At 36.4% G+C, this 24,539-nt stretch overlaps 1 long non-coding RNA gene across 8 annotated transcripts in view; it reads right to left on the bottom strand.

The window, feature by feature from the left end:
• Positions 1 to 3,840: 3,840 nt before the first annotated feature.
• Positions 3,841 to 24,539, bottom strand: part of LOC140458573 (uncharacterized) — a 52,113-nt gene continuing 31,414 nt past the window's right edge. For 2 of the 8 annotated variants that reach the window (XR_011953574.1, XR_011953571.1), the window contains one exon: positions 9,078 to 10,512. This is a non-coding gene — a long non-coding RNA (uncharacterized lncRNA). The other 6 variants (XR_011953572.1, XR_011953573.1, XR_011953578.1 and 3 more) reach the window with 6 other exon arrangements.

Here is a 24,539-nt window from a genome sequence, read left to right on the forward strand (position 1 = left end):
AAACATTTATCACAATAAAAATTTAAAAAATAAACATGACTCAACAAAAAAACCCGATGTTGAACTGTGTCAATTGTTTCTGAGTATTTTTTATAATTATTGAAGCGACTTTTTATGTATTAATTTTCTGTTTATCAATCTTAATTATGACGCAATCGATGTCAGAGCAAAGTGCTTTCAAAATATTAAGTTAATTTATCTATCAATATTCTAGAAACAATTAACAATTACAATAATTGCACAGCACTTTGTGCTTGTTACGAAGTCTAAGTTAATGTGTTATTAATATTTTCCATATTTCTTATTGTGAATGCTACAATATAAAAACCTGTTTGGTCGGGCCAATACACCCAGAAAAGACCAATAACTGCCCTTGCGATATCCTTTGTAAATATCTGACTTTTGCTCATTTAAAAGATCACAGTCATTGATATTCAGAGAACACCAGTTACTTTACACTGCAATATTTCTCTTTATTTCTGCACATTACTCAGTGGAATAGTAAGATGAATACCTCATTATTCTTAAATTCATTAATTGTTTTAAAATCAATTTGTTGCTAATATAAAATAATTGTTCAATTTGGCAAAGATTGTAAGTGTGGAATTATGGTTCCATGTAATAACTATTGCAAGGACTTAGCAATGTAGAATCTCTCAATCATTGTGAATATTGCTTTTCATTTTAAACTTGGAAACACTTCAGAAATGATTTGATTGAAATTCACTTCAATGTTAACATTTATTGTGCTTCTAATCACAATAATAGTTGAATATTTTTCTTGTGCACAATTATTTAAATTCCGATGAATTTTTTTGAAGTACACAACAAAAAGGATTGACATCTTTCTTGCTTCATTAAACACTCACGGGAAATGGTGACTTCTTAGAAACCAGACATTTTCAGAATCAATGAAAGTTGTCTTAAGCTGAATAGTCCCATTGACTGACCAATTCATCATTTTGTTCCAATTTACGTGTAGAACAAACAAAATTTACGTTGCATTTCATAAAATGAGAAACTATTATGAACATGAAGAATGATTGTATTCATTTTTATTTAACAATTTACAGTAATCACACAAAACTGTCAAGTTGTCATTCCACAAATTATCATAAAATCATATTTAATTAAGACATCTGTTAACTCCCATCATTATTGTAAATTATTGTTTAATTTTAAGTACATTACACACAGGATTCATCCATTTAATTCCAATCCAATTATCACAATAAACATCTGATTAATTTTCACTTGAGTAATCACAGTGAGCATGTGATTGTAGATCTGCCCAGCCTGGTTGGGAACATTATGAAGGAATGTTGTGCAGCTCTGATAGTGTCTCTGTTACCAGACCAGGAGGTACAGTTTCGATTCCCACCTTGCACAGAGTTGTGTCAGAGCAGCTCTGAATGTTGATTAGAAAATATCTAAGAATCAAATGAATTGCCTTTCAATTCAATATTAGATATGCTTTCATCTGTTGTTCATAGCAATAATCACAGTATTTGCTATTTATTTTCTTCAGGTCACTAATAACAGATGTATCTAATTCCACTCAATCAATATTAGTTGAAAAATATTTGAGAATGTTGCAGTCATACAGATGAAATATACAAAGTAATGATATTAATTTATTTTCTTTTGTTCTGAAGAGCTGAGTTCAAACAGCACATAGAACTTGATGCTCCAGGGCTATAAAAATGAGGAGAAAAAATACATTTCTTTTTCAGTCAAATAAACAAATGCCAAATCCTTTTATTTATCAATTTTTAAGTATTGATGTTTATGAATTGTGTGAAATTTGTTTTTCGTTTTCCACTCACCTATTTATATTGAATGTGAGATTGAACTGCTGTGAAAATATCCAAGTGCATTCATTTGAAATTTGACTTTGCATATTTATCCCTGTGGGATATATGTAAAGCACTGTTACTTCTGCAATCATATTTGTTTATTCAAGGTAAATGAACTCGCACCAGTGTATAATTGTTTCAGCCAAGAGCTGAGTTAACAAGAATGAAAACTATGTGAAGGAATTATATTATTGCTTTTGTATTAGCTAAAATGTGCATACAAGAATGAAATGTGTCTGCAAATAACGGGAGATGTTATAGACAAATAGTTAAGGTGCTGTGAGGGGAGGGGTGCAGGTTAAGCTAGATATTCCTGTACAAACATTTACAAGCATCTGTTTCCCGCGTCAGCAGGAACAAAATAACACCATAAAAAGGTCATAAGGCTCGGTGTAAATAAAGAATAAAAAGAAATTATGCTTTGATTAGCACGGAAATAGATGGCAGTGAAGAAGGATAAATAACAATAAGACCACAGAGGGAGGTGGTCAAACGGCCTTGTGAGGCCAGAGATAAGCATTTTGTTACGGACAAGGCTGGATGAGTTCAGAGATAAACAGCCGGTTTAGATCAGAAATAGATGTAAACAGTGAAGGAGCAATGGGAGGAGGGAAGAGAAACGAATGACATAAATATTGTGTACTCGTTAAATTCAGTGTGTGTGTGTGCCTTGTGGACAGTGGAAACCACACCCCTCTTGCAACAGCGTAATAAACGATACTACTGATTCAGGTCTTGTTCCGGACTGAAGTTATTGAAGTGACTGAACTTCATTTCTCACAATCACTTATCTCATTTATTGTATGTTGTCTGAAGTGTGTTTTGCTCAGCAATTCTATCAACTATTTAAAAAGTCTAATCTTAAATAAGATCCTTAACACCCAATTACCAATCTATTCCTAATTCATGTAAATATCTCAATTTTCTTGAAGTCAATGTTCACACAAAACAGTGCACATAAAGTGACAAAAAGATATTCATCATCAGCTAATTACTGTTCAGTGGAATAACCTGAGTATCTTATTGTTCCTGAGACTAATGACAACAGTAAGCATTTGTTTACTCGTCCATGCAGTAAGTGCATTTGATATCTTATATTTCAGTTCAATCGTTAATGACAATTTATGTTGTTTAAACCAATAATTCTAATTTATCATGGATATTGACTGTAATACAATAACACTGGAAACATTTTTTAAAAATATTCTACCAATCTTTAAGCTCCTCTTCTGTTGTGTGTGTGCAAAAGATAATTCAAATTATAACCATTTTTGTTGCAAATTCAACAAACGCTACATTTTGAATTTATGAACTTCTTACAGTTTTGCAAAAAAGTTAGTCCACTGTATGTCATATTAAAAGACTGCTTTTTCCAATCATGCATGCTCCAAAATGATTATTGCTTTCATTGCATTGTAAGAAAAGAAGTGTTGAATTTTTTGTTGTTTCAATTCCAACATTATTCATCATTGTACAATAATGACACAATTATTACAATCGCTTCATATACCACCCAGCAGTGACTTCATTGTTTGTTTAGTTTCATGCTCATTTTCATGATCTATTAATTCTCTTACTAATTCTGACACTTTGATTATAATATTAATCAACGTACCATCTCTACAAGGAATCCGAGTGGAAAGAAATTCGCAATTTGTATATTGCATATATTTTTGAGTTCAGAAAAGAATTTTGTTCAATAATCACTGAATGTCTCATTTTTTCTTTAATACGTAAAGCTAGCTACTATGTTTTATTCCTTAGTTCACTGATCTTAATAAATATTCAATCGACATCACAGTAAAGTGCTTTTGAAATATTGAATCATGTTAATTCTTCATATGTATTGCAGTGTACAATCTCTCATTCATTGTAACAATCAATATTTATTTTACCTGTTGAAACATAGTTGTATTAATGTAAATATATTTCACTTCAATGCTAACACTTAAGACTTAAGCATTTTTCATGCAACAAAATCCAATGAAAAAGCATCAGCATCTCTTTATTGTTTCAATAAACAATGACAATAAATTTAGAATTTTTGAAAGTTGAACATTTTTAGAAAGAAGGAATGTTGTCTTCAGTTGAATGTTCGCATTGAATGACTTCTTCACAGTATCTGCTGTTTATTCTCTTCTTCGGGTTCCCAAGAAAAGAAATTAACTAGTTCTGCTGGTTCTAAATTCCTGAAAAATATTTGAGAATGTTGCGGTCTTAAAGGTAAAAAGCTAAGTGATCATAAGTGATTCGTTTTTTGTTCGAAAGAGCTCGATTCAAACATTTCGGACATTCACATTTTTATTCTGCTGTGTTACAAGGGTGGAAAACAAGTCGCTTTCTTCGTCTGTAAAGTAAACATATGCCACTTCCAATTATTCATTAGTCAGCTAATTACCTACATTTGTTATTAAAAATTGCAATTCATCTAAATATTGGAATGACCTTTGATCAAATTAAATTTCTAATTATTTTTCATTCGTGAATTCTTGGAATTTTTTTTCTTTTCCATTCATCTATTCGTATTGAATGTAAACTTTACATGCTTTGACAATAGCGGAGGGTGTTTATTTGAAATTTGTCTTTGCATACCTTTCACTGATTTTACTTATTGCATGTAGTTGCACAGTGGCTCAGTCATTAACAATGCTGCCTCACAGTGCCAGGGATCTCGGTTTGATCCCATCCTCGGTGACTGTCTTTGCGTACTTCACCCATTCTCCCCAAGTCTATGTGACTTTGCTGTGGTTTCCTCCAACAATCCAAAGATGTGTAAGGTTAGGTGAGCAGACCATAATAAATTGCACATTGTGTTCAGGGATGTGTATGTTAGTCAGCAGTAAATGTAGAGGAATATGGTTGGGAAAGTGTTTGGCTGGGTTACTCTTTGGAGGGTCATTTTTTTAAACGAAATGACCTGTTACCACACTGTGCTAACAGGATTTCTACAATAGTTTAATTGCGTTTCTCTAAGCAATTCTAACTTTTTAAAAGTTGACTTTAGTTAATACCTTTAACACTTGATTATCAGTGTTCCTAAATCTTGTAAAATATCTCAATATTTTTTAAATCATTGCTCACACAAAACACTAAACATGAGGCCACACAAAGGTCTTCATGACCATCTAATTACTGTTCAGTGGAATAATCAGAGTAACTATCTGATTGTTCCTGAGATCAATCCCCACTGCCACAGTAAGGATCTGGTTATCATTCCCTCCAATAAATGCAGAAGTTGTCCTCTGGTATTTCAGTTCAGTAATTACACACGATACTGGTTGTTCAAAGCAGTGGTTATTCTTTATTATGAATGGCAAAGGATTCTAACGGAAGAGGTGTTCATATGTCCTAATGTGTTGTATGATCACAAACAATTTTCAATCCAAATATTGCACAAAAAAGTGTAAATTTGGTTTTGTTCAACTGCCGAGGCTAACATTTTCAGTTCATGTCCATTACAAATATTTGGAAAGTGAGGAAAGTAGATGCTGGAGATCAGAGTAAATAATGTGGTGCTGGAATAGCACAGAATGTCAGGCAGCATCTGAGGAGCAGGAGAAACTATGTTTCAGGCATAAGTCTTCATCGGGAATCTCCGGCTCTATGGATGCTGCCTGGTCTACTGTGTTTTTCCACCACCACACTTTCGACATAAAAAAAATTTGCTTATTTGGAGCAAATACTCTCTGTTTCCTCTGTAATTTAAATCTACTGTGCTTTCTGTTCACTCAAGTTCTCATTTTAATAGCTCCTCGTTTTCTTCTTAATCTGATACAAATCTCAAAACTCTGGGCACAATAAAAGCAATATGAATTATAAAGTAGCATCTGGACAAGAGAACCAATGAACACCTACATAGACCTCTTGAACAACAAAGATATTAGAATGAAAAAGCAATGCCTTCCAAAAAAATCTCTGTACGTCTGTATCCTTTTTCAATTCATTAATCATGCAAATAGCTTATCATTGTCAGTTGATCTCTCTTAATGACTATCTAATCAATGTCATTGTAAACCACTGATAAAATTGAAACATTTTATTTGTTAAAATGCAAAGATTCATTCTCAATTCGTTATTACAACAATAAGTGAACCATATTTTATCTGTCTGCTAAGGTCAAGTGACCTGTGGCCCATAATTGAGCATTCTAAATATTCCCACAGCTGGGGAAAGCAGAGCTAAAAAGGTCAAATGAAAGGAAACAGAAGACAAAGTAACCAGCTCCAGAAAACAGTGGAAAGCCCAGTCAAAGAGCTCAGAAAGGTTCGGTAGATCCTGTTACAACCAGCCCAAGAGCTGTGTTTTGGAGAGGTTGAAGCAGACTTCCTGGCACCTTGACTTCCAGCCAGTGCCTGAGTCATTAGACACCTCACTTGAGAATGACGACAAGTGAAGGGTGTTTACACAATACTCATTGAATGCTTACAATCCAGAATTTTGGTAAAATGTTGTGAAACATTTCCCAGATCATGGAAATCAGCTCAACATTATTGAAATCAAAGTACTTGTAATGGTCTTCAAGACCACCTAATTACTGTTCGGTGAAAAACACTTTGTACGTGTCTTATTGTTTTCAGGATGAATAATCATAGCAAACATCACAGTCTCACCAGATCCAGACATATGTAAGAGACACCTTATTATAATTTACACACTACGTCTTTCCCAGATTATTGATAACACCTTATTACTTATGCCTGAGGATACCACGTGTAACATGTATCGAGATGAAGCAAGTCCTGAATGTAAGATTTTTTTTCTGATAAATTTCCAATCCAAAAATTATGATAAAAATGATATTGTGGTTCATTACATTGTCAACAGATCCCCATTAAACATATTTAACCGTTTATTCAGAGACAATATTGAAACAAATACGTTGATAAATGCTGTTGACTGTATGCTTCTGTGAAAATAAATCTTCCTTATTGACTTATTTTCATTATAATTCTGACTCAAATGTCTAAATATTGATGATATGAAAAATTGTATGAATTAAACACAATGCAGAATTTGTTCTTATTATATATTATATTTCTCCAGAAGAAAAGTAGAGAAACCAAATATAGAAATCTTGAAGATCTGAGAATGTTGAATGACAAACCATTTCTGATTAACGTTCACTGAATGTCTAATGTCTTTCCATGTCATCATGGCAGAATTTGCATTCTCAGCTGACAGATGAAGAAATATCTAGTCATCATCAGAGCAAATCCATTTGAAAATATTGAATCATTTATTTTGCCAAAGTTCTAAAATTAATTATCAATTCATTGCCATTCCAAAAATCACATAGTAATTCAGTTTAGGTTTTGTAACAAACATCATCAAATTCACATTTTAATTTAATCCATTATTTCTTAGTGTCAATATTAAAAGAAGAATAATAGTTCTCTTATTCCAGGATAACACAAACACAAACTAATTAATGATTCCCTATCCAACACTCACAGATAATATCTGTTCCCTTCTCATCTGAATGTTCCCAGAATTCATTGGATTAATATTCGGCCTTACATATTAAGAGACTTTATAATTAATGAGCAGTCAACATCATTCCGTGAAGTTAATTCCTAAAACTAGCTAACTTCAAATCCCAGTCTAAATGCTTTTTCCATAATGTTTTTAGTAGGCATTGGTTACATATATCAAACTTATGTTGCAAATTTCCCCTATTATACTCAAGAATCTGTACTTAGAACCTATATTTAATATTCTGAGTAACTGTAAAATAATAACTATTTCTGACAAATGAACTTTTCTGTTGTCATGATACCTGCTTAGTGAGTTAACTGGGCTGTACCCTGCAGCTGCTGTTTTACACTCCAATAAATGCTGCTCATTTTTACACATGACGGGCAGCTATATGAGATTTCTAATCATTTTTAAGTTTGCTATGAAATGTTTTTAAGATTAATTGTTGCTTGTATCTAATATTTAAGAATTGATCAAATCCAGTCTATCCAGCTTTAAGTGTGAAATTAAGGCTCAGAAACGTAAACGTCTTGCATTGTACAGAAACCAATGGTAGTGAATGGTGATTTTTATTTTAATACTTGAATCTTAGTTGATTTACTGTTCTGGGCATGGCCTGCCCCCACCTGGAATAGAATGGTCCATATTGGCTCATACAAAATGCCTGACATTTAAATACAGGCAGCCTACCTTCGAACTAAAATACAAGGTGTCAGGGGGGTGATAAACTCGACTAACATTCTGTTCCAGCCTTAAATTAAAAGAAAGCACACTACCAATGGACCTACTCCAACGCCAGGACGACAGCATTCCTGACATTTCTTGATAAGAGCATGCCGACATACAGACAAATGACCAATCCTGATCTTCATAATTGAAAGGATAATTGTCCCAGTAAATGAATAAACAGAATCTGCAGGGTGCAGCACAGTTAACTCACTAAACAGCTATTGTCAGATATAGTTATTATTTTACAGTTACTCAGAATATTAAATATAGGTTCTAATTACAGATTCTTGAGTATAATAGGGGAAATTTGCAACATAGGTTTGATATATGTAACCAATGCCTACTAAAAACATTATGGAAAAAGCATTTAGACTGGGAGTTGAAGTTAGCTAGTTTTAGGAATTAACTTCACGGTATGATGTTGACTGCTCATTAATTATAAAGTCCTGACAGAAAGAGTAGCTGTATAATTTTACACAATATAACAAACTTTATAACACAAGTCATATTACTAATCTTATAGCAAGTAAGCGAAAATCAACTGTCTTTTCTATTTCTTTGTACATATATAATTAAGACAGTGAACGATATGAGGAGTAATTGGCTTTGATAAAATAAAATTAAATGAATGGCAGAACTCAAAATGTCCCAGCTGGTAAGGTATCCTGAGAGGCCCGAGGGAGTTCAGGAATAACTTTGGAATCTAAGTCAGTAAGATACATGGAAAGATCCCAATATGAATCTGGGGATGTCCATTAGAATGCTCATCTGCGATTATGTGTTTCAATTGGGTGGCTGGATGAGGAGGGAAGGGCTGTAATCACATTGCATGTGGCCATTGTGATGCAGAAAGTCCATAAAAATGCTGCTTTTTACTGTACATGTTACAGTGTGTTATGGATCTCCCTTCCGAGATGGGCCTCGGGGGACGATCCCTTCATTAACTGGTTGCTGCATGAGTAAACATCTTCCACATTCCTGAGCTCAGATTGCCTCCTGTGTCCTCATTCCCTGCCAGTGAAAACAATTCTACAGCTATGATGACATTTCAATTCAACACATACATTTATTGTGTGTGAAATGATTACATTCAGAGCGATATAATTTTCATGATAAAATTGCTTTACACTTACTTTTTTTTGGTGTACAAGAAAACATTTCGATTATATCAATTTGTTCTTTTGTTCAACCAACACTAAGTTTTAAATTATTGTAAAGACTACGATGGGGGAAACGGGGACGAGTCTTCAGCTCAAATGTCATATGAAATGACAGTTTCCTTTTTTCAAACAAATTGCCCTCCAAAATTATTTTTACTTTCATTCCATTATAAGAAAAAAATTGCTTGGAAATGTTGACAATTCTCCTTTTCCTCCCATATTAGATGTCAGTGAACAATAATCACACAATTATGAGAATTCCTTTCCGTATCAAATGTCAGTGACCCTGTGTTTTGTTCACAATAATAGTCACTTTTATGGCCTAATTCTTTTCCTCCTAATTCTGAAATAAATATCAGAACATTTATTGTGGTAAAAATTACATCAACAAAATTCAAGAAAACTATTCAAACCATATAAATCTTGCATTGCCTGCATTTTTAAACAAAATCATTTTTTTCAATTGCTGCTGAATGATTTTTTCACACCATCCAGCTAAGTTTTATGCTTTAATTTTCAGTTTCTTAATCTTAATGAACATCCAATCAACATCAGAGCAAAGTGTTTTCAAAATATTAAGTCAATTTATCTGTCAGGATTCTGAAAGCAATGATCAATTACAATAATTGCACAGCAATTTAACATAGACTTTGTAAAAATGCAGTGTTTTTTGAAAATTTCATTCATTATTTCTTATTGTCAATGCTACTATATTAATACCTATTTGTTCAGGCCCATGCACATACCAAACGACCAATAATATCCCTTGCAAAATTCTTTGTAAATGTCTGATTTTTGCTCAGGTGAAATATAACAATTATCTCAGCCTTTGAAATTCAGAGAACTCCAATTACTTTTCCCTGCGATATTACTCTTCATTTCTACATATTAATCAGTCTAATATCAAGATGAGATATCTCACTATTCTCAAATTCACGAATATATATTTTTAAAATCCATTTGTTGCTAATATATCTTATATCTAATAATTGTGCAATCTAGTTTGGGGTACAAATGTGGAATTATGCTTCTGTACAATAAATACTGCAAGGACATTACAATGTACAATCTCTCAATCATTGTGAATATTGTATTTATTTTAAACTTGGAAACATCCTTGAATTGATTTGATTATAATTTGCTTTGATTCTGACACTTACTGTATATCCAATCACAATATCAGTAGATTATTTGGAGGTATCATCGTCCATTCCAATAATCACAGTACCTGCGATATACTTTCTTCTAGTCACTCATAGCAAAATGTATCTAATTCCACTCAATCAATATTCCTGAGAAAATATTTGAGAATGTTGCAGTCATAAAGCTGAAATATGCAGTCATGATAGTCATTAATTTTCTCTTGTTCTGTAGACCTTAGTTAAAACAACACAGAATTTTATGTTCCACTGCTATAAATATGAGAAAAGATCAATTACTTGTTCAGTAAAATTAACAAATGTCACTTGCTATTATTTATCAATTTTTGGTTATTGGTCAGTTTATGAATTGCGAGATTTGTTTTTAGCTTTCCAGTCATCTATTTATATTGAATGTGACATTGAAATGGTGTGAAAATATCAGGGTGTGTTCATTTGAAAGTTCAATTTGCATATCTCTCACTTATCCCATTGATTGCATGATGGTTTAAGAACGTTTCGTTCAGCAATCCTCGTAAATATCAAAAACTGTCTGATTTTAAATCAGATCATTCGCACCCAATTATCACTCTGTTCCTAATTCATGTAAATATCTCAATTTTATCGAACCAATGTTCATACTAAACAATACACATAAAACAACACAAAGACTTTCATCACCATCTGATTATTGTTCAGTAGATTAACCTGAGTAAGTACCTCATTGCTCCTGAAACCAATGACAACAGTAATAATTTGTTTTCTATTCCATGCAACAAGTGCAACTGATATCTTCTATTTCAGTTCAGTAGTTAAAGATGATTTATGTTGCTTAAAACAATGCTTCTACTTTATCACGATATTGAATGTAATACAATCATGAAAACAACAAACGTTTTGTGATTCTAAAAATCTTTAAGATTACTTATTTTAAATTTGTGTGCAAGAGATATTTCAAATTACAACCGTTTTTGTTGTATAATTCAGCAAACCTAAGTTTTGAATTTGGGAAAGTCTCCATTTTTGCAAAATGGAAGTAGTTTTCAGTTTATATAACACAGTAAATGACTGTTTTTTTTCCAAATCACGTGCTTTGCAAGATGATTATTGGTTTCATTTAATTGTAAGAAAATAACTGTTTTGAACATGTTAATTCTTTTTGTCTTTTCTATTCCAACATCACTGTACAATAATGAACAATTATTATAATTCCTTTATGTACCAAATGTCATTGACTGTATCATTTGTTCACTTTCATGCTCACTTTCATTATGTATTAACTTTCTTCCAAATTCTGACACAAATGTCTGAACTCTGACCATAATATTAATCATCTAAATTAAAATAACAGGTCTCTATGATGAAACCATTTGATAGAAATTCATATTTCTTGTGTTACCTTCATTTTTTAGTAAATAAAGAAATAAATTTTCTATAATCAATGAATGGCTCATTTTTTCTTCAATTCATAAAGGGAGTTACTACATTTTATTCCACAATTTACCAATTTTAATAAATATCCAATCAACATAACAGCAATTATTTTGAAATATTGAATCATTTTCATTGCTCGTATAACAACATTATCAAGTCATTGTCATGATAATGATTGTGCAATTATTTAAGAAAGTCTTTTGAACAAGTAAAGTGAGATTCACATTTTAATTTAACCAATTGTTTCTGAGTACCAAAACTGCAATATGAAACTTTATTTTCAGGTCAAGTTTCCCACAATGGACCTAAGGACTTCCCATCCAACATTAATTGCGAATGTCTGATGTTTGCTTATTTGAATGATCTCTGTAATCACAGACTTTAAATTCACAGACCTGCAATTACTTTTCATTGCAATAATTCCTGTTTGTTTGCACATATTCCTCAGTCACATAGCAAAACGAGATTTCTCATTATTTCTAAATTCATTGATCGAATTTTATAATTCAGTTGTTGCTCATACCTAATAATTATTCAATCCAGTACGTGCTGTGAATGTGGAATTACGGGTCTTTACATGAATAACTAATATAGTGTGCAATCTCTCATTCATTGTTTATATTAATTCTTATTTTACCCGCAGAAACATAATTGAATTCATTTAAATATATTTCACTTTGATGCGAACATTTACTGTATTTCTCATCATCATAAGATTGAAGTATTTTTCATGACACAAACTTATGTAAAATTCCTGCGTTTTTTTAAGTCAAATGAAAAAGAGTTAACATTTCTGTATTATTTCATTAAACAATGAGAATGCATTTTGAATTTTTCGAAGTTGAGCATTTTTGCAAAGAAGGGATGTTGTCTTTAGCTGAATAATCACATTGAATGACTAATTTACTCTTCGAGTTCCCAAGCAACCAAATTAACTAATTCTGCTGGTTCTAAATTCCTGGAAAGTATTTGATATTGTTGCAGTCTTAAAGATGAAGAAGTCAATGTGATTTTACTGATTTTTTTTTATTGGGAAGAGCTTAATTCAAACATTTCAGGCACATAAATTGCTATTCTGCAGTGTTACGAAGATGAAAAGCAAGTCAATTTCTTCATCAGTGAAGTAAACAAATGTCACTTCCCGTTATTCATTAGTTAGCCCTTTCCCAAATTTGTAATTAAACAATGCAATTCATCTGAATATTGTTGTGCCCTTTGATCATATTAATTTTCTAATTATTGTTCATTCATGATTTGTCAGGGATTTCTATTTTTTGTTTTCGATTCACCTATTCATATTGAATGTAAGATTGATACGCTTTGGCAACATCAGAGAGTGCTCATTTGAAATTTGACTTTGCACATCTCTCACTTATCTCACTTCTTGCATGGGGTTAGACATTGAGAACGGAGGATCAGTGGTTAGCACTCGTGTCTTACAGTGTTATGCACTTGGGTTTGATTCCATCCTCGGCCACATGTTTGCGTGGAGTTTGCATGTTCTGGTTTTCTCCCATAATCCAAAGATATGCAGGTTAGATAAATTGACCATGCTAAGCTGCACGCTCTGTTCAGGGATGTGTAGGTTATGTGCATTAGTCAGGGGTAAATGTCCAGTAATCTGAGAGCAGAATGGTGCTGAGTGGATTATTCTTTGGAACGTCAGTGTAGACCTGTTGGATCAAATGGCCTGTTTCCACACAGTAGGGATTGTATAAATTTAGAATTGTGTTTTGCTAAACAAAACTGACAATTTTTTAAAATGTTGCATTTAAAACTTATCTTTAACTGTTAATTGTCAATCTTGTAAAATATCTCAATGTTACTGAAATCAATGTTCACACAAAACACTGCACATTAAGCCACACAAATATCTTCATGACCATCTAATTACTGTTCAGTGGAATAATCACAGTAAAATTTATTGTTTCTGAGATCAATCACCATTTTCACATAAAGGATCTGGTTATCATTCCCTCCAATAAATGCAATCGTTGTCCCCTGGCATTTCAGTTCAGTAGTAATACACCATACTGGTTGTTCAAAGCATGGTTATACTTTATTATGAATGGCCAAGGGTTCTAATGGCAAGAGATGTTTGATCTGATTTGTTGCATGTTCTCAAACAGGTTTTCACTATAAATATTGCAAAAGAATGTGTTAATTTGGTCTTGTTCAACTGCTGATGCGAACATATTCAGTGGTGTTCATTAAACATATTTGGAGAAAGTGAGGAAAGCTGTAGCATTGGAAAAGGGCAGGCACATCCAAAGAGCAGGTGTATCAACCTGTCGGGCATTAGGCCATCATCAGAAAAGATTCCTGATGAAGGGCTCATGCACAAAATGTTGATTCTGCTTCTCCTCGAATGCTGTCTGACCTGCTGTGCTTTTCCAGCACCACTCTCTTTTGACATTAGAAATATTTGACTGAATGTTCAGAGATAATATGAAAGGTTGCCTCTGTCAATTTAATTTACTGTGCTTTCTATTCACTGAAGTTTCCATGTTAATTCTTCCTCTTTTTCTTCTTAAATCTGATGCAAATTTCAAAATACGAACACATTAGAATTCACATGAATTATAAATTTGATTTCTCGACAAGAAAACCAGTGAAAGGCGATATAGAATTCTTGAAAAGCCTACACATTTGAATGAAAAAGCAATTTCTTCCAAACAATGTTTGCACGTCTGAATCTTTCTTTCAATTCAATAAGTCTGCAAATAGTTTATAATTGTCAGTTGATCTCTCTGAATGAGTACCTAATCAATGTCAATGTAACCAGCTGAGACATTAACATCAGATTGATAACTGGGTGTTAAAGACCTTATTTGAAGTGAACAAATGTTTGGAATTTACTTGAATTCCACCAGAAAACATTCTTGAATCATAATACAAGAAATGAGATATGTGAGAGATGTGCAAACCTTATTTTTAAATGAACGAACTCCAATATTTGCAAGGCATTTCAATCTTACGGTCAAAATGAACAGGTGAATGGAAAATTAAAAAAACAAGTATCTGACAATTCATAAACTGAACAACAATTACAAATTCACTTTGATCAAAGGACAGAGTAATATTTAGATGAATCACAACATTTAGTTACAAAGTAGGCAATCAACTGACTGACAAGTAATAGATTGTAGAGTTTGTTAGTTTACTGAAGAAGGTATCAACTTTATTTCAAATTTATAGCATGAGAGAACAATGTTTAATGTGTTTCAATTGTTTGGAGTTGCCCCTTTGCAACAAAAAAAATCAATCTAATTATTTAGACATCGTAATCTTGAATTCTGCAGCATTTTCAAATATTCTCCAGGAACGTATAAGCCACAGAATTAGATACAGGTATCCCCACTATCCGAAAGTAAAGCGTTATTATGAAACCTTACATAATCTGAAAAGGCGTCGAAGAAGCATTAATTTATATGGGAAACATGTCCCCTTTTTTCGTAAAAGTGAAAATCCTCTTCATATTTCTTTCAGTTAGAGAAAACAGGGACAGATGAAAGTCTTTTGTAAAAGCAAAGTGGCTAAAGCGAATTTTCCAACACATATTTCTTGGTAACCTGGTAATCTGATAAGTATCAGATTTTGTGATGATTGATATAATAGATAAAAGCAGATCTAATGTGGGATTGAATAGCAATTCAGTTTGTGCTTAGTTACTCTCTAATCAACATTCAGATAGCTCTTGCTATATTTCTGTTGAAGGTGTGATTTGAAACCTTCCCTCGGGTCTAGTAATAGAGACACTGCCACAGCTCCACAGGCTCCTTTCATAATGTTCCCACTCAGGACGGCAGGACTGCAATATTGTGTTTCATGTAGTTTCTCAAATAAAAACTAATCAGCCGTTTATTGTTGTAATTTGAATGGAAATTAATTCGGTAGTTTCTGTGTGTAATGGACTGGAAATTAAACAATATTTTACAATAACAATACAATAAATGAATGATACTCTTAAATAAACAGGAATCTCATGACAATTCTTTGAAAGACAAATTGACAAAACTGCGTGATCATTGTACTTTGATTTAAAAATGCATCAGTCATTCAATGTGAATATTCAGCTGAAGACAATTTCCCTTCCTTTCAACAACGTACAACTTCCACAAATTCAAAATGAACAGTCATTGAAAGAGGAAGGAACAAGCAGATGGTAATTCTATTTTCTGTACATAAACGTGCGATGAATTTTAAGTTTTATATATGTAAAAATGAAACTCTTATTGTGGTTCGAAATACAATAAACATTAGCATGACGTGAAATATAATCAAATCAATTCAACTGTGTTTTCTCAGTTAAAATACAGTTCAATATTCAAAGTAATCGAGTGATTGTATACTGCAATAATTCAGTGCTGAGGCATAATTCCACATTTATATCCCTTATAGTGAAGCAAGCTTGTGCCAGGAGTCTGAGAGGGTAGGGGAGGTCCTTAATGAGTACATTGCTTCAGTATTCACGAGTGAGTGGGACGTTGTTCTTTGTGAGGACAGCGTGAAACAGGCTGATATGGTCGAACAGGTCGATGTTAAGTCTGAGAATGTGCTGAAAATATTGAAAAGTCATGGGGATAGATAAGTCCCCTGGTCCAGAAAGGATATAACTTAGGTTGTTATGGGAAGGGAGGCAAGAGATTACTGTATTTTGGCAATGATCTTTGCATCCTCACTGTCCACCGGAGTCAGACCAGATGATTGGAGGGTGGCAAACGTTATTCCCTTATTCAAGAAAGGCAATTGAGATAATCCTGGGAATCATCGATGAGTCAGTCTTACATCAGTTGTGGGCAATTATTGGAGAGGATTCTGAGAGACAGGATTTATGATTATTTGAAAAAGCATTGATTGATTAGAGATGGTCAGCATGGCTTTGTGAGCGGCAGGTTATGCCTCACAAACCTGATTGAATTATTTGAGGATGTGACAAGCACATTGGTGAGGACAGAGTAGTGGATGTGGTGTATATGGATTTTAGCAAGGTGTTTGATAAGGTTCCCCATGGTAGGCTCATTTAGAAAGTAATGAGGCATGGGATACAGGGAAACCTGCCTGGTTAGATAATAAATTTGCTGGCCCATAGAAGACAGGGTGAGATTACATCGATAGTTTTCAGCTTGGAGCACGGTGACCAATGATGTTCTGAAGGGATTAGTTCTGGGATCTCTGCTCTTTGTGATTTTTACAAATGACTTGGATGATGAAGTGGAAGGGTGAGTTAGGAGGTTTGCCAATGACATGAGGGTTGGTGGAGTTGTGGGTAGTGTGGAGGGCATTGGTAGGTTGCTAGAGGACATTGACAGGATGCAGAGCTGGGCTGAGAAGTGGCAGATGGAGTTCAACCGGGGAAAATGTGAAGTTATTCATTTTTGAATTTCAAATTTGAATGCATATTTTCAGATTAAATGCAGGATTCTTGGCAATGTGGAGGAACAGTGGGATCGTGGGGTCCACGTCCATAGATCCCTCATACCTGACATCCAAGATGATAGGGTTATTAAAACGGTGCATGGTGTGTTGGCTTTCATTAGCAGGGAGATTGAGTTTAAGAGCCACGAGGTTATGTTGCACCTCTATGGATCCCTGGTGAGACTACTCTTGGAATATTGTGTTCGGTGCTGATCACCTCATTACACATTGGATGCGGATGCTTTAGAGAAGGTGTCGATGAGATTTATCAAGATGTTGCGTGGACTGGAAGGGCATGTCTTGTGGAGAAAGGTTGAGAGAGCTGGGGCTTTGGTCATTGCAGTGAAAGAGGATGAGATTTTACTTGATAGCTTTGTGTAAAATGATGAGAGGCATAGATAGAGTGGATAATGAAAGACGTTTCCCCACAAAATGCATAATTTTAAGGTGAATGGGCGAAGTTGTGGGGAGATGTCAGAGATAGTTTCTTTATAGATAGTGGTGGGTGCGTGGAATGCACTGCCAGTGGTGGTAGTAGATTCAGACCCATCAGGGACATCGAAGCGATTCTTGGATAGGCACATGAATGATAGTAAATGAAGGGCATGTTGGTTAGTTTGATCTTAGAGTTGGATAAAAGGTCGGAACAACATCGTGGCCAAAGGGCCTGTACTGTGCTGTACTGTTCTATATTCGATGGACGGAAATCAACATTTATATAGTAGCAACATATAGATTTTCAAAATTGTATTAGCATACTTAAGAATAATGATAAATTTCATCTTGCTATTTGACTGTGCTATATGCAAAAATAAACAAGAATTGTTGCAGGGAAAAGTAATTAGGTTTTTCTAAATTTATAAGGCTGGGATTACACAGATCATTCAAATGAGCAAAAGTCATATTTTTAACAGTGCGTGTTGCATCAGAAATAATGGATTCTTTTGTAGGTGTGTTGATTGGAAATAAAATGGATTTTTATATTACTTTATAGGTACGAGGGAAGATTGGATTAAATTCAAATATAAACTTCACTGTAGTTGTTAGCAAGATAAACTAAACCATATAATAATTATTGTCATGCAAATTCTTTAATAATTTCTGTTAGAATCCTGAAAAAATGATATACTGTACCATTTTTCAAACAGTCAATAAATTAAATTGTGAACCTCAGTATACTTATTACCCAGACCAATTATTATGCAATTATTGTAATGGCAATGACTTGATAACTAATGCTAAAACCTAAACAGATACATTGGTTCAATACTTTGTAAGCATGTTGCTCTGAAATTGATTGGATATTTATTAAGATCGGTAAACTGAGGGATCAAATAGCTCGCTTGATAGAATTGAAGGGAAAGAAATGAGAGTGTTTATTGAACAGGATTGTTTTTGTTTAAAAATGCAGTTGATGCAAGAATAATATATTTTCCTCCATTGGTTTTCTTGTAGAGACATGTCCTTTAAAAAAAAAAGTCATGAGTCAATGTTGACACTTGTGTCAGAGTCTGCAAAGTGGAGAGTAAGTGAGAAAGGAATTTTTTAAAAGGAGAAAGGAAATGGCGAGAAGAGGAGTTCCAACTGTAGTTTCTCACCCTGCTAACATCTTATTGGGTGAACTGGAACGCAGACTAGTCAAGCAACAAGCTGACACAATCATATGCACAGAATCATAGCTTACAATGACTTAGACACCATCGTCACCATCCTTGTATGTCCTGTCCCACCGACAGGACATGGATGTAACTGAAATGCTGGAACATGCAGCGTAATGGACTAAGATCTGCAGAATGTGATCAATGTGATTTATTTGACACGTCTCCAGAATATTAAACTCCAGTCCAATTTGAAAAGTTACGAGCGTCATCAAACTTTAACGACAAATGTCAGAAAAAAAAATTATCAGAAAGTTACAGCACAGTTCGAGCCCATTTGGCCAATCCTGAGTATGTGTTGGCTGTAAACACCCCAGGCTTCCAGGCTTTACAGCTTTTTGTACTCACCATTGAGAGCAACAATTTCAGTGTACTCTGCCCTCTATGCTTTTATAATCTGTTTTTAACATATTTCTTTAACAGTTGCACACCTTGTTTCCTTGTTTCTTTCCCAGCCCTAATTCTATCCCCCGTGACCTTTGGGGGGGTGGGGGGGGGTCGACCATTTCTGCTGTTTAATCTCTCCTGCCTTCGGCCGTGTGACAGAGTGTCTTCATGTCCTTGTCTCACCCCCACCTTGCTCACAACCTGTTACATTTCTGATGGTTCCTAGACCTCTGTAACTATCACTGCGCCCCCTGGGTCAATGGCACGTGTTTTGAATTCTCTTCCTCCTGAGATAATCAGAAATCTTTCCGGTTGCAGTTTCCCCCTGATTTTATTTTGAAAAGCAGAGCATTTGTGTCAGAGTCAAGTATTTGTGAACCTTCATCCACAATTCCGAGCATTTGGATGTAATTTGTGACCCTCCCACAGATGTGTAACGTTACTGGATTGGCTATGCTAACATGGTCGCAGTGTGCAATTTAGGTGGGTTGGGCTAGCCATGGTTAATGTGGGGTTATGGGGGTAGGGTGGGTGAGCAGGTCATTGCAGACACGATGGGCAGAATAGACTCTTTCTGCACCCACTAGATTCTGTGATTCTAACTAGTTGCGAGTGTTGTCCCATTTTCCTCATGCCAGGTTCATTCAACTCACACATATGATTCTGTGGGTGCTCACTCACTCCTTCCCTTCAGTTTTACATCAATTTCACACTGTTTGTAAATATAAATACTCCAACCAAAACCCCTCACAGGTCAGGAACTGTTTCTGCTCCTTTCATCACTCACAAGGAACAGGAAAGTAAAGGTTCAGTCACAAATCCTACAGGAACATAGCGGTTATAATCACCAGGAAAGGCTGAACAGCTCAAAACGCTTTTCTCAAGAAAAGAGGAGGCTTAGAGACAGCCTGGTACAAGTAGAAAGCTTTGTGTTTGTGTTTTCAGAGATTTGTGGTTGAAGTCATTGGGTTGGAAGCATGTTTTATTGCACTAGATCATCAAAGCTGCTATCTAAATGTGCATCTTTCTATCTATCTATCTGAGTTAACAATCAGATGGACAGGTCATTGTCTGAGTGTCTTACCAAATCCCTGATTGAATCTGCCTCCCCCCACAATCTCAGGTGCCTCACCACTCACTGTGTCACGGAGAAACTCTGCCGTTACAATGAGAACTGTCTTTGCTGTCACCTCTCCTCGTGTTTCCGCCTAATCCCCACTTCCCTTCATTAAATCCCAGCTGCCTCTAGTCCACCCACATGGACATGTTGAAGAGCATGACAGTAGAAAGGATTGAAACCGAGAGTTCAATAGCCCGAATGAAAGTGGAAGAAGGAAATAAACGGGGATTGTGGATCCCAGGGGATACAGACTCAATGATTCATCCTGCCCCCGAGACCCCAGCGTGTTCACACTGGGTAGGAGCTGTTCACCCCTCTGTGTGACAAGGGATTTGCTGCGTCTTCATCACAATTGAGAGCCCAGTGAGTGCTCACAGGGAAGTGGTCATCCCCCTGCTCCGTGTGGGCTGCAGGATTCTGAATCTGATGTTACTGTCCATCAGAGTCAGGAGTGGACCTTGTCCATGATTACACTGTTGGAGTATTGATGTTGTTGTTGTTAATCACATTAACTGGGCTGGAGGTGACTGAACTTACATTCCCACTTTCTGAACCTCAGGATGTCTCTCTGGGCAGTAAGTCCCCACAAACAGCAATGTGACAATGAGCAGGGATCATCTGTTTTGATTTAAATTGGGATTATAGCACGGCTGCTTCACAGCATCAGGTACAAGGTTGGAGTCCAGCCTTGGTCAACGGCCTGTGTGGAGTTCCCACATTCTCCCCATGATAGTGTGGGTCCCCTTCAGGTGCTCTGGTTTCCTCCCACAGTCCAAAGATGTGCAGGTTAGGTGGATCAGTCGTGCTAAATTGTCCACAGGATCCAGATTGTGCAGACTAGGTGAATCAGCCATGGGGAATGCAGTGTTACAGTGATGGAGTACTCTGGGCGTGATGTTCTTCGGATGGTCGCTGGGGTTTGATGGGCCAATGCTCTCCTCCCACACTGTAGGGATTTTATTCTATGATTTTATTCTAAGGCTACACAGCAGTGTGTCCCTGGAGAAGGAGCATGTAGTGTGGATCCATCCTCTCGATGCCTTTAGATAGAGGTGGGCACCACAGGGGATATAGTGCTTTATCTCCACCGCTGCCCCCTCCCCACAACTCTACTTTGATTTAGTCCCTTCTCACTCTGTCACTTGTAATGGTTTGCTTGGCCCGTAATGGGCTTTGCTTGGAAATATTCAATTGGTTACACAAATGGTTTACTGCTGGTGATGATACGTCTAGATTAGAGTGGTGCTGGAAAAGCACAGCAGGTCAGGCAGGATCCGAGGAGCTGGAAAATCAACGTTTTGGCAAAAGCCCTTTTCCAGCACCACTCTAATCTAGGCTCTGGTTTCCAGCATCTGCGGTCCTCACTTTTGCACTGCTGGTGATTATATGGTAACCTAAAGCAAAATGGCGTAATGATGATTTTGATGGTGGGAAGGTTGCTGTGATAACATTTCTGGGTTGGAAAAATGGGGAAAAAGAATGCTTCACAGCTCATAGAACGAGAACTGAAAAGCTGTTAAATCAAACCAAAGGTTCAGACAGGGAGGGAATATTTCCCTGGAGTTTGAGCAGCTGGAAAGTGATGGTGTCTGGGAATAGACAGGATTTTGTTTTACAGGAGGTTGAAAGCTTTAAAACTGTTATATTCAAACAGTTCAATTTATTTTCTTTAATTTTGCTTGCGGTGCAAAAAGCTCTTACAACGTTTTAAAACCAATATTTAGAAAGCTTGTGTTAATGATAAATGTTAAATAAAATCCATCAAACCATCCCTCACTGAAAACTGTTGTGGAAGTGCAATCTCCTGGAGAATCCCTGCCCCCTTCTTCCTACCCGGGCTCCATGGCTGTATACATACCTGGGAGATCGCAGCAGGAGGAGACCATTCAGCCTTTCAATCCTGCTCCACCATTCAATGGGAAACAGCTGACCATCCAGCTCAGTCTCCTGTTCCTGCTGCGTTCCAATCCCTTTTCATGACTTTACCTTGAAGAACTATATCTAAGTCCTCCTTTGGCTTCACTGCCTTTTGTTCCAGTGACGTTGCTGTGTTACTGTGTGGATGTAGGCAGGGGTAATGTGATGGTGCTGCCTCCTGGAGGATGCACTCAGCCTCCCTCATCATCCTGCAGTAACATCAACTGGGTTTCAGCAACTAGAGATAGAACCCATTTCCAGGATATGGGCATCACTGGCTCAGCCAGCATTTATTCCCAATCTCTCGTTACCCTCGAAGATGGTAGTGAGCTGCTGTCTTGAACCATTCACAGTCCATTTGGTGCAGAGAGACCGACAATGCTGGGAGAGAGAGTGTTGCAGGATTTTGGCCCAGTGATTCTCCATCTTTGGTTCTTCAAATGTTGTTTAACTTAATCACTATCTGCACATGATTTTGAGATTTCAATCTGCAAATCTTCACTATCTAGCACCCTCTATAAAGGAATATGTATAGATTAGAAATTCAGAACAGACAATTCTAGTTTCTCTGGAATATCTATTTCCCCTTTCTTCCCCCAAAGCTGTAACCCTCCAGCCCACTTACTCTCTCCCACCATTCTGACTCTACTGCCCCTAATGTACACCCTCTACATTCTCATGGAGTAACTGATAAACAGATCCACGGCACCACTTCCCATCCTTGGTTAGAGTCTGCACCCTTTCTGGGTTCACTTCCTTTCCCTTCAGTTGCTGCAAGTCAATAATACAACAGCAGAATGAAACAAAATAAAACAGAAAGGGAGGTGGCAGATCCTGGACAGAAGAGGAACCTTCAGACTGGGAGAATGGGTCAGAATCTTCCTTGTTTCCCATTGGTCAATTTCCAGTGTTATGACAAGTTGCGAATGGAACTTGGTCCCATCTGGGCGTAGTGTCACTTTGACACCCCCCCAACTGATCAATACCATAGGCAGATGCGTCCCTTCTCCAGCCAATCACAGTGTGAAATGCTTTCCGCTAGTTACCCCAAAGAACATGCTCCAAATCCCGCCCACATTCTGTACATGTTCAGTGGTGGGTTTCCCCACACCTGTGTGGTCCCTGCCTCAGGGACTGTGGGAGTTGTAGTCCCCATGAAGCCTCTGGAGACCTGTCCCTTGAAAGTGTGGGCTGGAGGGTGTTGTGTATAGGATACCCTATCAGACACACAGGACATGTGGGCTGTCACTGGGATTTACTGAGACATCCGCTTAGACACCTCGATTTCTGACGTAAGGAATATACATTCAGCCAATTGCGGGGTGGGGAGGTTAATAATGGGCAGCAGATTTTAAGCAGAGGTGGCTCAGTGACTAGCACTGCTGCCTCACAGCGTCAGGGACCCGGGTTTGATTCCAGCGTTAGGCAACTGTGTGGAGTTTACACATTCTCCCCATGTCTGCATGGTTTTGTTCGGTGCTCCAGTTTCCTCCCACAGTCCAAAGATGTGCAGGTTAGGTGGATTGGTCATGCCAAATTGCTCATAGGGTCCATGCATGTGCTGGTTAGGCAATTAGCCACGGGAAATGTAGGGTTACAGGGAATGGGTGGGTCTGAATGGGATGGTCATCATAGGGTTGGTGTGGATTAGAGGGATGAATACCCTGTTTCTGCACTATAGGGACTCTATTCTATTCTCATGAAGAAGAAGGTACCTATCTCAATGTGCTGTGAATCTGTGGAATTTCCTATTCAAAATGCGGTGGATGCCAGGACAATGAGCCAATTTAATGAAGAGATACAGATGTTGAATTTGCAATGAGTTGAAGGGTGAGAGAGAGCAGGTGGGAAAATCCAGCTGTGACCGAGGTGAGCTCAATCATCACCGTATTAAATGGTGGAGCTGGTTCGAAGGACTGCGTTGCCTCTCCTGTGCCCAGGGCTTATCTTCTTACGGTAATAACTGGAAAACTGAATCCAAAAATCACCGCCTTCACCAAAGGAGATTTTCGGAAAATGACAGATAGTCAGGTGGATTAGCATTCCAAACTTAGGTAGTGAGGAAGCGTGTAGGAGATAATGGTTTTGCAATTTTAAACTGAGGGGAGACAGTGATTTCTGGTTTTAGACTGTGTCGTACATTCACACCATCCAGAATACTCTGTTGTGAATATCTATCCTGTACTTTTTTACAAAGCCAAGGTCACTGACAATGAAACCAAAACTCCCAGGAAACATCGCCTCCC

This window comes from Chiloscyllium punctatum, chromosome 33 (assembly GCF_047496795.1).
Source record: "Chiloscyllium punctatum isolate Juve2018m chromosome 33, sChiPun1.3, whole genome shotgun sequence".
Taxonomy (NCBI): Eukaryota; Metazoa; Chordata; class Chondrichthyes; order Orectolobiformes; family Hemiscylliidae; genus Chiloscyllium; species Chiloscyllium punctatum.